This window comes from Gavialis gangeticus, unplaced genomic scaffold (genome assembly GCF_001723915.1).
Source record: "Gavialis gangeticus isolate Ggan-Ray unplaced genomic scaffold, GavGan_comp1, whole genome shotgun sequence".
Taxonomy (NCBI): Eukaryota; Metazoa; Chordata; order Crocodylia; family Gavialidae; genus Gavialis; species Gavialis gangeticus.
In genome coordinates, this window is record NW_017729032.1 from 16,200,221 (window position 1) to 16,217,008 (window position 16,788).

Consider the following 16,788-nt stretch of genomic DNA (forward strand, 5'->3'; position numbering starts at 1 on the left):
GGGGGGGGGGGGGGGGTGTTCCAAAGAAGTAGGCCTTCCAGCTTTGTGAATCTTTCAGTACTATTTCTGGATTCCAGTACAAAGAAAATATCAACAATCAATCTATGCAATGCTTTTTTTTAATTTCAGTACTTAGTAAATCTCAAGATAAAAAAAAAAATGACAAATGTAATATGCACTTGTGTCAGAAGGATCCCACAGCAGTTCAGGTCCTTCAGTTAATACAAATACTAACTCTTTCCCCTACACATTGATTGGTCTGAGAATTCAGCTAACAATACCAGATGTGGTAGCTACTGCTTTAAGATGTTTCTAAATTGAAAGTAAAGAACTAATTTCAGATGGCCACATCAAAAGAACTGGCAGCATGGCTAGACTACTTGAGCAAGAGTTTCAGTGAACTAACCAAAGACCCTGAAGCATGAAAGGCAAGAAGATACAATTTCATTTCAGTAATCCGGGTATGTAAGCAAGCACCAAATCACCTTGCCAGATGAGTATTAAATAATATTGAGTATACTTAGATTCTTAGCTCACCACAAACCCAGCTCCTGGACTTTGCCTCATTAACTGGGTGATTTTTTCCAACTCTCCATGCCCTGGTCCCTAACAGATAGTTGCACTAAAGCTTACTTCGGATTTAAGCTATGGAGGCTGAAGTTGCTGATAAAAGTAAGTGCAACATAAGAAAAAACACTACATTAGTAACTTATGCCTGCCCAAGACATAGCTATTTACACTGAAGCCTAATAAAACTGACCATCCAGAAATAATTGGGACCAATTGTCTATTTTTCTTTCTTTCTTTGGTCCCAGTTCATCGTCTTTGCAACTCCGAAGTCAGTGGCGTTGCAACAGGGATGTTTAGGCCATTAGCTTTCAAATCTGGCTAAACTTTACAACCTATAGTATATTTGTACTTCTACAGATCACATAACTCAATTGTAGGGGGAGAAAAATGCTGATGTTTTGCAATTAGTTCTAACAACTTACTTTAGAGACCAATATTTAACACCTGAATGGAATGGGAAGCACTTATGTTAGACGCTGTAAGAACAGCAACGTTCAGTCACTGACTCAAAGAGCTAACAGTATGAAGACAAAAAAATTTCCTCCCTTTCCTTGAGCTTGCTTTCCAGATAGGGGGTCTCATCTTATGCTTTTCTCTACCCTATTATTTTACTTTAATTTGTGTCAGATACAGAAGAGATGGGCATCCATCTGAAATGCACTACATCTCTCTCATTTACACTGTTCCAAAACAGATTACTTATGAGGGCATGCAGAAACTGGTTCGCAGGATATTAAGGCCAGAAAGAATCCATTTGATCAATCTTGCATAGACTGTAGAATTTGTACCTAGTAATTCTGTGTATTTAGGTATAACTAGGAACCTACCTTGTACACATATCCACAACATTTTATAATTAGACACATCTACTGTTCCTACCCCAAACACAGCTCTCTCCCCTACCTCCACTCAAATATGCATGCTATATGTTCATTGTGCTTATGAGAAAGTGTATTACTGATAGCACCATCCTGTATCGCCTTGTTAAAAGGCAATTCCTGAGTTAACATCTCAGACAATTCTGTGGACAAACAGCAGCAAGAGATGACTTGAGCATTAATATTTTCAACCAGAACAAACTCATCTTTTCCTAACGCAAGCCAGTACTCCAAAAGAGCTTTGCCATGGCCTCCAGACACACACAAGTTTTTTCAGGCACAAATCACTTCCACAGTGAACAGGCATCCCTTATGTGCAAGGACACAGATGGAAAAGGCTTGGAACCACCATGTCACTTCCCTGCTTTGCCTGACAAAGTGGTTGCATAACCACTTCTGCAACACAAAACTATGAACAACTTGACAGAACAGGGATTTGCTAAACACGTGGAGATATCTCCCTACAGCTCCTCATAAAATGAACGGAATCCATATGCTAGAGACAAAATACCCATTAGGGACAAGATTTCACTGACAGTACTTAATGTGATCTTTGAGCATCCCAGAATGTGCAATGCTTGGAGCATGCTCATATTTATATGCATTTAGAGGATGAGGTCCTAGAGTAGGGCTAGGCAAAATACAACCCATGGAGAGACTCTGTCTGGCCCATGGTGTGCTCAGGCGCTGTGCAGCCCATGGCACATCCTGCTGCCCCTGGGCATGCAGTAGGACTGGGACCGCTCAGCAGCTGGACTCCATAACCTGGCAGCCCCAGTGGTGGTGGCTTTTTCAGGATGCCACTGGTGGCCCCTGACCCCGGCCTGTGCAGGAGGTCAGGGTCCCTGCAGTGTTCGCTCTGAACTCACTTGCCCTGGCCTTGATGAGTGGCGGCAGCAGTGGTGGTGAATGGAAGCTGCTGCTGAGCGCGAAGAAAAAGCAGGACCTGCCTGTGATGGCGCACAGTAAGAAATGCAATATTACCTCTTCTCACTTTCCCTTATTAGCAGCACCCTTCAGCACTGGAAGCTGAGTGTCACTAAGCAAGCGTTAGAGTGGCAGGTGCGTAGAAGCAAGAGACAGGAGTGGAAGAAAAAAGCATCTCTTAAAAGAAATCAATCCTTATTTAGGGAAAGAAAATGATTTTGCTCAGTCTTCTGCAGACAAAGTACTGTTATCCTAGTTTAATCTTCTTACATATTAGTGATACTGTATCTTTGATCCTGTAGAGATCAAGAGCATTTTCAAAAGGGAAACTTCGACTAAAACACTCATTTGTAAATGGAATATGCATTATATATAAATACATATGTGTATATATAGCATGTGCACCTCCCCACATGTGTTAATTATATTATCTATCTATCTATAGTATATAAAATAGGGTAGATATATTACAAAGGAGATGTTCTTTAATCCCACATTTAAGCCTTGTCAGGCATCACCGATGATAAAAAATATAAGGAGGTTCACAAAAACAAGCATAGTATAGCACTCTGTATTTGTACAGTTGTCTCTATTGCAGTCCTACTCCAGTTATTTTAATTGCATCTATGAAAGACCATTTAGTGTACTTAAGAGTACAATTTGACTTAAATAGAAACAAGATAGCAGTGACTAAAGTATTTTGCACAAAGTATCTTTAATGTTTTAACTTTTTTATTTGATTTCAGAGTTCTCTGTGTGTGAAGGAAAAACAAGGAGTGAATGTATGAGCAGTTCTGAAAAAATGGCTATGGCTAGAGCACTTAAATGTCTAGTTTCTTTTTTCTGGCTTAATTATATTTTAGGATGATGAAAATAATGTCAAAGCATTAGAAAAAGCACTTTGTTATATAAACATGACATTTATTTTTAGGGCCAATATCTGTTCTTGCTGCAAACAAAATTATTTGAGATTTACCTTGATGGAAATGAGACCACTATGTCATTTAATAAACCGCATGGTTTATTAAATGTAGATGCTGCACAGTCTTTTGGAATGAGGCAAATTTCCCCAGGAGAGACTGGTATACAAAACACTAGCATTTAGTATTGCTACAGTCTTCCAACCATGTCAGCTTGACCCATGGTTCATATGCACACGCAAGAATACAGCAGACATCCATTTTATTTTATATGGATCCAATACAGTCTTTGAACTATATAATTAATTTATATCACAATTGTTGGGGCACAACAGGTAGAAGTACAAGCAATCTCATTGGGATCCACTGTTTAGTTTTCCACATTCACATAACCCAAGGCCCTGACATAGGTTGTTAACAGGGATCAACTTCTAGACTTCTAAATCCTCTACCACCTTCTGCGATAAAGACCCTGCTGTTAGGTCACAGTGGGGGCATCAGCACATGCGCTTCATTGTGAAGTTAACCAGCTGCACAGTAAAGTGACACCATCTACACACGTGCTAGTATAAGCGTATAGTAAGTTAATTAACTCTGCCATAAGAGAGTATTGTCAGGGACAGTGCCATCTTACAGCAGAATCATTTACTGGGCTGAAACGCAAGGGTAAATGGTGACCGGGCAAGGGCCAGGCTCCTGCCAACTAGCCGTGTGGCTCTGCAGGGTCAGCACCCTCATGCTCCAGCCAGCCCCCACTACCACCCGACACTGCCACTTGAAGCCTGGAGCTGACCCCCTGTTCTCCTTGGGAGCCCAGGCCTGCTCTGCCCTGGCTCGAACCACTGCTGTCCCAGGTGCAAGTGCAGATGCTGAGTTGGAGCTTACTGTATCTCCTTAACTGCATGTGTAGATGCACCCAAGCAGTATAAACTTAAATCTCTATGAGTGCCTATAGATGTGCTTGTTCACATCCTAATTAGAATGCATTGGAACAGATTAAATTAATCGAGTCTGCTCCTTATCCCAATTAAAACGCTCCAATGTTGCCTCACCTTCATGTATAATAAGCCACTGGGGCATTTGATTTAAATCTCATTGAATGAACCTCAGGGGCACTTAATCTAAAAATGGCCACAGAGGCACTTGATCTAACCCTTGTTGAATAAGCTTTAGATAAAGCATCCTGTAGCCATTTTGAAATGCATAGGGGCTTAATACACATGATGGTGAGCTATTTGACTTGGAGAAGCTGTCCAGGAAAGGCTTGAATTAAAATGCCCCCTCCCCACACACCCGAGCATGTGTATAGGCAGCCTACATGCCTGCATCTCTAAGGCTATAAACAGAAACTTCATTTCTTGTGGTACCTCTAACCACAATGATGGATTATTCTGAGCTTTCTGGATAAGGATACATACTTCGTGTAAAAAAAAAAATAGAAAGAAAGGATACTAATATAAACGAAAGACTTCATACATCACAGTACTGACCTGACAGTCATAACTCAGGGAAACTAACATCTGGAAGTATTAGCACTTATATAAACAGCAAATATATACAGAAATTCAAAAAAAATACAATGCCACGAAGTCTTGAAATGAACATTAAAATATGGCCAATATACAAAACTTGGTGAGAATTAAAAATCCTTAATATGACAACTCCCCTCCCTCCTCCTCCCACCCCCCTCAAAATATAAACCTGTATTTGAAGTACCAATCCAATAAAATCACCAAAAATATCTAAACCTACAAGAAGATTGGGCAGCAGTCCTTAGTTCTGCTGCTCAAACAACGTATCTGGAGAAAAGGTATTTTCCTGCCCTCCCCCGCTGAATAATCTAGCTGGGCAAATCTACATGAGATGCTTTACTGTGCAATAGACTAATCTACTGTGCAGCAAGGCATCACCATCTACACACGTGCAGCATTTACTGTGCCGTAAATTAGTCTACTGCATGATTGGCTACTACCTGTAGACACACTTGCTTCCTTGTTTTAAGGAGCTGAATAATGCAGCCTTGGATCAAAGTCACCTCTTGCCAAAAATGGCTAACTACCAAGCTAAAGTAGTAAATAAAAATGAGTTCCCAACAGTAGTAGTTTATAGCAAAAAAATCCAGATCATGTGCTACTGTGCAGCCACTCCAGAGCCCATTAGGGATCTTGCAGCAGTGACGGCATGATCCAGAGCCAGGACAGAGCTGTGACCTGCAGCCTGCGTGGTCTGGGCAGGGACATGCAGACAGTGGATCACAGCCCTGGCTCCAGACCACACTGTCACTGAGGCAAGAAGCCAAGGCAGTGCCGCGATCCCCTGCCTGCACATCCCTGCCCAGGGCAAGTAGGCTGCAGATAGTAGTTCTGCCCTGGCTGTGGACAGCACTGTCACCACCTCAAGATCCCAACCCACGGAGCAACTCTGTGCCCTGCCGCATGCCTTGCCAGCACTGCTGGGGCATGGAAACCCTGGTCTCATGCGATCACAGCATGGCTGCTGCTGGGGTCTCTATAGAAACAGGCCCCAGCCATGTCAGCAGGGATTGCTGGGAAATGAAGTCCAGCCATCAGTTGGATCCACCAATTTGCCCACCCTTGCCATAAGGCCACTTGACCAAGAAGTGGACTACATGGAAGTCTGTCACAACCTTACTTCCATGGAAAAATAATCCAGAATATGGCCCAACCATACCTTGATGCACTGGGGCTGTCAGTAGAAAAAACACTACTCAAACATCATACACAGATAAGTAGCTTCCCCCGCCTTCCACGGACCCCTTCCTCTTCCCCGTAGAATAAGTATCAGGGCTTCACTTTTGTGCTCTGAGCTTTTATGTGAAACAGCGACTCCATTTTTTGTCATTGTTTAAAGAATTTTTCCATTTGCTTTAAGAACAAAGGCAATTTTTCTTTTTATTCAGGTTGGCAAGGGAGCGTGTCAATGGAGGCATCGGTACTTCGTAAGCCACTTTGGCATTTGGTATTTCAGACATGCTGTGAATTTCCTGTCTTCTTTAATCCACAACTCCCCTCCTCCCTCCCAAAAACCCTCATGACCTAACTGATACCAACTCTGTGAATAGAAAAGGAACTAAGTGCATTCTCCTACATTTTCATTGCGGCATCTGCAACTTCATTTACAGTAAGTGCATCATGTTACATTGAAAATGCCTATAAGGGCTTTAAGAGGGAGACAGAGTAACAAATTTTAAATTAACCATCTGGCAGGAATGTCATTAACCCTGCCCCAAGAAAGCCTTTTTAAAAGGCAAAGGATATCAAAAGATCTGCCTCTAATGTACTGCTCAGTAAAAGAGTTTTCAATGTTAAGTATACTTCTATAATCTGAAACTTCAGGGAAGAGCTGAAAGTTTGCTAGTCTCAAACACACGCAATCAGTTATATTGATGCAACTCCTAATTACAGCCAACAAAGATTGTATCCATGTAACCAAAATTAGTCTTGGTTTACACATTTACATGGGCTTGTACTCTTCAAGTGTTGACAAGTAGCTTGCCCCTCAGAATTAGTGCCCAGATTAGAGCAAAACTGCAGCAGACCAAATCTTCATGGGGAGCAAGAAATAACTGGATTTAATCCTATTCTGGTCAAATACAAATCTTATATACAGGGCCAAATTTGCCTCCCCTTCATATCAGTGTAGATGGTATTACTCCAGGTTCACTATGCTATATTCTTGCTTCCACACTTAGATGAAGCATCCATTTTGCAAAGTCTAGGAGACCCACAAAAAACAAAACAAAACAGCAAAATGGGCAGTTGTGTCTGCAGCTCCAGAAAGAATGAAATCAAGGTGTTCAAAAAGTATATAAACCACCAAATAAAGACGCTTTCTTTATCCACAGACACCTCAATTAGTTAGACCCCATTTATTCAAATGCTGGATTATCTGAAATTTTGGCTTCCAAATAAAAACAAAGCCGCTCAGTTATTTTCAGTTGCCTCCCTTCAACAAATAATGGGAGCCTTGTTTCCACAGAATCAGGTAGTCCCCCTTCCCCATTCCCAGATACAATACAAATACGTGCATTAATTACCTTTGTCATTCAATGCAGAGAGTTTAAGTTTAATATGATACCACTGGGGCAGCACAGGGCACCTGCAAATGGACCAGATGTTGCTAGTTCACCATGATTACTGGGCAACATATTTGTATGTGGTTCTCATTTATTCCTCAGCAGTTGGAAAGAACATCTGGTGCTGGGAATTCATCAGCCATACTTCATCAACACACTTTCTAACACAATGTCACAGGAATGACTGTGAATGCTGATAGCTCCCCTTGATTTAAAAAAAACACCCCTCAAAGTAGATATTTAGAAAATGATGATGACAAAAAAATAACCAATAAGACATCCTACTTTCTTGAGAGAAGGAAGTGAGAAAGATTCTTGCAGAGGGGTGGAATAAGAGGGAGGGAGGGTAAGATTGTAAGCCAGTTGCACATAACCGCTATTTCAGTAACACCTCCAACTGGTCGAAAGAACCAAGAAGAAAATGTGGCGATCTACCCTGCAATTAAAGCTCTCCAAACAGGAAGAGAGAAACATATATATTTAAGCCAGCCCCAGGCAGTACTTTCACTCTGGTCTTTGAGGAATAAGTGTTGCATCAGATTTTACAAGGGAATGATTTGCTTGAGAAACAAGCCATTTCACTGCATAACAAGGGCTGGAGTCAGTTATCTTGTGCAGTTCTGTTTACTTACAAGAATGTACATGTGGTCCTGAATGCAGGATGAATCAAATAACCAGCAAGTTTCCTACCTTTATGTAGCACCTGCCCCAAGAGTCAACTTTAGAGGCTTTTCCCCAGGCCACACACAAGTGCTGTTTTAGGCTTTGTGGAAGCTTTCTTCTTCCTTGGTCCCTTCCATGCCCACACACAATCCTTCCCAGACACCTAGCTAAAACCTCAAGAGTGTTTGAATGCCTGAGCAGCCTTGCATTTGTTTTTGTTTCGACTAGGAAATACATTCAACTTAAATGAAGGAGAGTGGTTAAACCTACTCCCTTCAACAACGTTTAGTCCGATTCATAGATGCCCTCCTCAGCTTCAGCTTTAGTCATTGTCCTTATGGCATCTCAAACAGTAACATCTCAAATAAGCCATTCAGATAGACTTGTAATTTGACAAACACACAACAGCAACAGCTGACACAATCTGAACTCTTTACATCATTACAAGGCTCTTCCAGCAGGACAGTTTCAATTCACCAGTTTCAATTTCCCTGGCATCCAAATGTCTTTAGTCTCTTGCTCCTAGCTCAAGTTTCAGTCAGGAGGGTCATGTTTCACCAGAACCTTTAGAAGCATCCCTGGTTTGTGAAGGAAATGCTGACTGAGGTGGACATCATCCATTTGGTTTTAAAGGGGGAAACCAGTCCTGGGACAGTTATTTCAGTCTTAGCTGCCACAGATGTAATGAAGTTTTGGTGACAGTCACACAAAATTCTTGTCTCTGAGGTCTCCTTAAATAGTCCTTTATAGCTGGGGGTGGTAATTGTTCTTCTTGCATGTGTGCATTGGTCCATGGGGTGTTTAGCTGATTCCAACTACCTGGAGTACAAGGAGGGGACAGTTCAATTATGTTAGCAGCAGTCCCACATTCACATAATGTGGAGTTAAGGATACTCCAAGGAATGAGGTAAACCTTCAATCAGCTAGTACCCATGTGTAACCTGTTTGAACACACTTTTCTTTGCAGGGCAGATTGCATTCAGTTGGTTTAGAATTGATGACTGAAGATGTTCCTCTCTCAATATTCCCCTTGCCTTCTGCAGATGCACCAAGATCACTCCATTGCTAGATATATAAAGAGGAAATTCTGTGTTCTGAGAAAAAATAGGTGGTGAGCTCTGAAGAGCTGGGTGTCAGGAGGAAGTTTGTTGGCTTGGTGTGAAGAGGAGGCCAAATATGTGATACTGTATTAAGTTCTACCTCTACAACACCCAACAACTCTGGGTTTAGTCTTGGAACACAGCTGTTCTGTACATACCACTTCACTGGCTGGCTTTGGTACTGCATAGGATCTCCCCCAAGATTTATCCAACTGATGGCTCCTGCCATTCTTCCTACTAGGACAGTGAAGTTTCTACATATGACCTCACATCTTACAGCCTTCTCATTTTAGCAGAGGTTATCCTCAAATTTCCTCCAGAAAAGGGCTGAGCTTTGTCCATCTGGATTTCAGGATTTCTACCTAGGTCGTATCCCTTTGTTTTTCTTCAGGAACTCCATTCAAGACGTATGTCAAGACCCTTAGCTCATGCCCAAATTGAAGAGTGCTTACCATTGTCCTATAAAACATGGAAAGGAAGGGATTTTTTGGCTCCAGGCTCTGCAGCTGTTCTACAAAGGATAGCCAGCTGGTTCTCCAGAGTCCTATTGAACCTGTTCACCATTCAGTCAGATTGTGGGTCAGTGGGAATGGTATGTGTTTTGTGAATCCCAAGAATCTCATAAATTGGATTACATGCTTTTAATCCAAACTTTTCTCCCTTGTTCTGTATGCAACTCACTCAGGCCCTCAAAAATCAGGTAAAGAATTTACTCTATAGGGCCTCTTTCCATCCCAGACTTCTTTTATCTTCTTGAGTAAGCTTAAAGCCATTTTGTAAAGTTATTCATGGTGACCAGCCAATAATGACTGCTAGTCTCTGATTCAAGCAAACATATAAGAACACCCATAGCAGTATGCCCTGTTATTGCACCTTTAAAATTACTGAAGAGGGGGTAGAAAAGAAACCTTCTTGCCTTAGAGAGAGCCTTCTTTGCAACACAAGTACCACGTTTCTTGCAACCATTTTCTACATGTTATCTGCTTTTTACCTGAAAGAAACTCTCCTGCAACTGTTCACATTTATCAACCAACTTTTTAATGGATTGGAGAGAGCGAGCCAATACCTGTACCACCATTCCCTGATAATCCTGTTTCATATATAACATTTTATCTTTAAACAGTATGCCTATATGTACTGGTTTGGCTAAGGCAGTCCCAGATTTAGTAGGGAAGAGGGAGAAGAAGGAGAAGGAGTGATTGGGGGAGAGGGACGGAGGGGAGGAGGGAGGTACAGGGAAGGGAGCCAAATAGAAAGGAATCTGGTGGGGAGCTGGGGGGGGGTGGCATATAGAGGAGGCCTGATGAAGGCAAGAGGAGGTTGCCCAGGTTCAGCCTCTCACTGACATAACGGTCAAGAAACTGCACAAGCCTCAGCACATGCACATACTGATACAACAGCTGCACATGCACAGACACAAATACATACATACCTAGATAGATACATGTGCCCGTGCACACACACACACACACACACTTCCCATGGAAGAGGTTATCTTTTTCCCTGCTCAGCAGCAGCCTCCACCTCAGCCCTCCTCCTCCTGCTCTCTTGCCCAACAGAGCTCCAGCCACCTGTTTCCTGGCCTTGCTCACGCCATTTGCCCATAGGCAGTCTCTGCTTTCCCTCCACTGCTGGCTGGCAGGGAGGTGGAGAGACATGGTGGGAGCAGGGGGAAGTGTTCCCAATTTTCTTTAAAACAGCATGGTAACCAGAAAGCTTTTCGGTCCAGATTTCCCAAGTGATTTTATACTCCTACTCCATTGCAGTTTTAGGGTTCTCTCTTTGGGAAGCCGTGAGCAGCTCTGGAATTTATTTCTGCAATCTCACATCCTCTCTTCCAATTAAACCAAGAGTTTGTGCACTTCTACAAATTGTGGGAAGAGAGGAGACACTACTTATTTCAGAGCACACATCTCCTTGAACAACCAAGTCCTTGCCTTTCTGCTTAGAAGCAATATTTGCCTTTAAGGTTCTCTAGACAAGGCAGCACTATTACCATGCTTGCTTCCACATCTGTATTTGACTGAAACAGTTTCTCCTATCGCCTGGCAATTTGTGCCTTAGATTTTCTGAATCTGAATCCAGAGTCAGTCCAGAAATGTCAGCCTCTCCCAAACAAATACTTCCTCCTGATTAAAGAACCTATAGAGTCTTTCCATCACAAACCATTTCTCTGAGTATCTTTGAAATAGTGCACATTGTCTCTCTCTCTCAAAAAACCCCCAAACAACAAAACCCTTAAATTTTGCTGTAATAAAGCCTCATCATCTCCAGTCCTGCCCTTCAAGAGACAGGAGTATTTGCATCCAGTATAGAAAAAGATAAACATGGCTAAAGTCAAGGTAAGAACATCTACAAAGGCTCTTTGCAACTGATTCTCTTCCTCCCAAACCCATGCAGTGATTTTGCAAGACTGGCAACCTCTACCTCTATTCCAGAAGTTTTGAGTCCTAAACAATTCTATACATCCTTGAATGTTTTCAGAGATGAGACCAGCCCTCTCTGCAATCTCCAATTTCCTCCGAGAAAATTTCCTGGATGAGTGCATGCCCAAGGCTGATCATCTTTAAGTCACATTTCTATGCGTTCCATTTCAGATCATGAACCTTCAGCTAAAGACAAAACCATTTGCAAAGTTTGGAGCATTTTTCCCATGCTATATTTTTACTCTTCAGTGTAACAAACTGAGGAGCAAGCCATGTAATATGCTTTGTATATCTCAGATATGACAGTTTTTGGCTTGTACAATTCACCTATTCCTTTAAATTGACAAAGATCTTGTCTTGCTGTGAGATCTTTTGTTTCCTCAGACCGTTAGCTCCACTTCCTCCAGACAGCTCCCATTTTTTAGCAGTTCATATCGACAACCAGGTTGAACCTTCATTCAAAATATCTTCTGTTCATGGTAAGGTAGTTAGAGAAGAATCCTTCAAAGTGACTTCATTTAATTTTCTGTGGACCATAGATCTTGTGCTAACCATTCTCACTCTCAACCAGAACATGCCAAAGCCAAATACTTACTAAAGGCTCCGTTATGCCTTGCTAATACAGGCCACTAAGGAAGAGTGAAGCCTTTTCCCTATTCGTGAAGATGATGCGAGGTGGCTATTTAATGACTTGGCATCACCCAATAATATTTATTTTGTGTTGGTCCAGCCAGTACAAAATCTGTTGGACTGGTAGAATACCCCATTCCCAAGTAGAAAGGATGGCCCATTAGCTTTTACTCAGTTAAGCCCACAACACTGCACTGGAACAATGCCAGTATAAACTCTAGAAGCTGTCCTTTGCACCCTTCCCTTTGTATTCCTCTATGCCGGCTTTTATCAGATCCACCTTTCTCTGTGTTGCTTGTCAGGGACTTTCTGCAACAGGGATCAGTTTTGTTTTAGAGCCACAAGAACTTCAGCAGTGCAGACAACTCTCTGCCCGAAGGCCCTGCACTTCAAAACAGGTTTCAACTACTACCTATCTTTCTTTCCTGGAAAATGATCACACAGCCATATAATGGTTTCTGACCCTGGAGGCAGACAATTCATTCCCTGTAAACCATTTACATTACTGGGGCCACATCTTTAAAAGGGCATTTTGACAGACTGGATTTCATCATGACTAGTAACTGTCTAGTCCAAGTGTCTTGCAAATGCAAAGAATACTCAGGCTACCCACACCCTCAACTACTCAGCATTCCTGCTCAAACTCCATAAGCCCTGATTTCAAACGCAGTTTTCACATGGATGTATGCTTTCCAGGGATCCTGTTTAACTTGGTTTTCACAGCAAGACAAGGCCTATGACAATTTAAATTTTAAAGTAATAGGTGTTCAATACACCTGTCCCTATTTAAGGCCAAAGAAGTGGTTGAATTTTGGATTCCCCATTCTCTAATCTTACCATATCTGCTCCAGTAATTCGCACTTGAACTAGTCTCAGTTCTTGTTATCATACATTCAGTAGTGGAGCAATGGTGATAAGTATTTAAATCCCTGAGCTAATCTGTCCAACTGTGAGGCTGAACCTTGCGTCTCCAAGAATTGTCCCTTTGACTTGGGAATGGAAAGAGTAGAGGAGAAAACCAAGCTAGCTGAGGGGTTTTCATTAGAGTCTTATGTTTATGATGCTACTTTTTGTGGCCAATTGTTTCAGTGCATTAACATTTCACTGAGCTGCTTCCCTTTGTTTTTGGATTATTGCCAGTTTCCCTTGTGTCACTTTTTCAAACTGTTCAATACGGTCATGACCCAGATTAGATCAGGTTTTTCCAACCCATATATCAAACAGGGAGATGCACTTATAGAAGCTGATTGCCATAAGTGATATCTTTTTTCACTAACAGCTGTTTTTCTTTTCTTGTGTGCTGCTGCAAGGGAAAATTCGAGCTCCATGGAAATTCCATGGCATCTGTGACCTCCTGTTGCTGATCTTAAATTAAGTCTAAATCCAGCTGAATGTCCACAGATTGGTCCGTTGCCAATTTATCCTGAACGTCTCTGCGGCTATCTTGGCATCTCTTCAAATCCTCTACTGATTCAAGAGGATTCTCCAACACCATCTGAAGTAGATGTTGAAGTTGTTGCTAGGACCTTGGCACCACATCCTTCCAGCCATTTGCTTTAGTTGTGATGCTGAACTCTACCAAGACTTTCAGGGAGTTTATTTCCCTCAAATAGAGCAGACTTTTACATGATTTGAGCTGGAGCACTGGGCATTGATATGATAACTACTGGCCTTGAAAAAACAGTTTACTGTGACTAGGCCTAGGTCTAACTGGCCAAGTTACTCATCCAGAGGGCTGATCGATTTTCACACCAGCCTTGGTATTTCTTTCTGGAGTTTGAAAGTTGAGTTCAAATCTTTTCTGTTGCTAGTTTATTAGCAAATACCAGATTAACTAAACTTTTCTGGATTGCTCTCCAATTTTGTAGAAAGCATCTGTCCTAAAGCAGTCAAGTTGCTGGTCATCCCTTCAATCTGTCTCATCATTTCAGATCAGAAATTTTGCAGTTGGGCTTCTCCATCATTCAAAAAACCCACTGCATGCCCACAGGTAATGAGTAAATTAAACCAAAATGCTACCAAAGCCTTGACTTTTTTTCTGCAATGGCAGAAAAATTGTTAGGTTAAAACAGGGGTGGCCCACCTGTAGCATAGGTACCATGAAGGCACAGGCTGCCTCTGTGTGGCATCAGCAGAGTGGGGAAGGGACAGGCAGTACAGCAGTGGATCAGGCAGGAGGCATCAAATTGGACAGGGAGTACAGGGCTATGAGCAGAAAGCAGAGCAACAATCAAGTAGGGAAAGGGATTGGAGTGGCACTTGGGGAGGATACATGGATAATTTGTGGCATGACTACCAAAAAGGTTGGTCCCCACGGGGTTAAAATATGTTCAGATTAATCCAAGAAGAAGACCACAGTCTACACTATAGACAGTAGCAAAGACTACAGATGTTTTTTTGCCTTATGTGGGGAAAAAAACTTCTTTAGCTCAAATTTTGTAATTAATTTGACTGAGCACACAAGCAGGAAGCTGGCCGAACACCCAAGAGGTTTCCAAATACTAATTGAAGCTCATAGCACACCACCAAAATACCCACTTCCAGAAGAAAGCAACACCCCCCTTTCCAAACCAGCAGGTAAAGCAATGGATTCCAAGGGAGCGGTGATAGTGAAGCACCTCTCCAATGACTTCTCCTGTTCCACCTGAGGAGAGACCGATAACCTCATAGAGCTAAATACTTCTTTTCAGCCACATCATTGAGACAACAGATACTCAAGTCTCTCTCACACAAGGTAATTTGCACTGCAAAAATGCCTCTGCCCTATCCTACTATCCCTTCTATGACCTTGGCGAGCTGTATCTTTAACAAATCAGATTCCTTGCCCCAATTACATTATTCAGAAGACCGCTGAAAAACTTCACCCTTCTAATCACTTCTGCTGATTTCTAGCTTAAGTCAGTTATGAACCAGTTTTATCCACTTGATTACTCATTAGTATTTGTCGACAGATATAGCCCTGGCTTTCATTCTGCAAATGTATTAAGAACGGGTAGTTGTATCGCTTCTTAACCTTTGGCTCTTTTAGCTTAGCAAAGCTCTTAATCTCTTTTGATAAGACAGCATGGTTAGGGGAGTGGAAGATGTAGTAGGCCTTTTTTGTACCCATTCCCATTAAAAAGCATGAATTTAAGCAAAGATATAGTTTTATTCTAGAAAGGTGGGGAGAGGAAAGCTAGGGCTCTTAAGAAAAGCAGCCCTGTAATAAAACCCATGTTCCCTCCAAAGGTAAGACTTGGATAACACTTCCCACTAGGGTAATATATTGTCCATTCCCAAGGGCATTCTGAATCAGGGCCAAGAAGAGATGCTGCAGCTGCTGGCTCCATGGTGAAAGACATCTCACTTTTAATTAATTCACAGATAAATTGTCTATGTTAGATCAGTCACTTTGGCCATCAGTCAAGCTTAATGCATGGTGCCCCAGCTGACTGAAAAAAGCTGTTCATGTCAGTGAATGGCAGACAGTTACATAGGTTCCCAGCTTAATCTCTTTTAAAGACTAAATTTTGCTTTGGCTTTTGTTCCATGCAACTCCACTGAAGTCAATCACCTTGCCTTCAGTGCAAGCTGAGACAAAATATGGCTCCAATAATTTAGAATTCAAGATCACAATGGGTTGCTGCCTCAAATTTTAAATCAAGCTGTAGATGGATGCAGTCGTCTGGGATACTGTGCTTTGGTGGACCTCTGTGAAATCCAGTCTGACTGACTGAGAGGAGTCACTAAACACACATGAATTTCAATTTTGTGCATGTCTAAATCTGTATGCTTTCCATGGTTTGGTGGGTGCCCTAAAATTACCCACCATTCCTGGCCAGCCTGGACTGTGCTTTGTGCTTTAGTTTTCCCTTTACAAGATACATTGGGAAGGATTATTTCCGTCAGCCCCAGTTGCTGCTGATGGCATTTAGATGTCATTGATGGACTTCCAATTTTATCATCCATTTATTTAACATGGGAATAAAACGTGGTTGAAAGTTCATAGCTTGGTATTTACACTGCAGGTTTTTTGATGATTCAAGTTGTATTTAAGCTGCAATTGCCTAAATACAATTTCAATTAAAATACAATTGTTGCCTTTGCCATTTCATGAAGTTATTTCCTTCCAGACATCCCTATTGGCTTGTATTATATTGGAAAAAGTCCAGTGGAGGGCAACAAAAATGGTTAGGGGGCTGGAGCACATGATTTCTGAGTAGAGGCTGAGGGAACTGGGCTTATTTATTCTGGAGATGGGAAGACTGAGAGGGGATTTAATAGAAGCCTTTGACTACCTGAAGGGGGTTTCCAAAGAGGATGGAGCTGGACTGTTCTCCATGGTGGCAGATGACAGAACAAGGAACAATGGTCTCAAGTTGCAGCAAGGGAAGTTTAGGTTAGATATTAGGAGGAACTTTCTCACTAGGAGGGTAGTAAAACACTGGAACAAATTACCCAGAAAGTTTGTGGACCCTCCATCCTTGGAGGTTTTTAAGATTTGACTAGATAGACAGGGCATTGGTTGGGATGATATAATTGGGGATGGTCCTGCTTTGAGCAGGGGTTTGGACTAGATTATCCCCTGAGGTTCCTTCC

At 42.0% G+C, this 16,788-nt stretch overlaps 1 long non-coding RNA gene across 1 annotated transcript in view; it reads right to left on the reverse strand.

The window, feature by feature from the left end:
* Positions 1-10,389, reverse strand: part of LOC109303276 — a 39,345-nt gene extending 28,956 nt beyond the window's left edge. Inside the window, exon 1 of the long non-coding RNA XR_002099041.1 lies at positions 8,082-10,389. This is a non-coding gene — a long non-coding RNA (uncharacterized LOC109303276). The remainder of the gene's footprint in view (positions 1-8,081) is intronic.
* Positions 10,390-16,788: the final 6,399 nt, after the last annotated feature.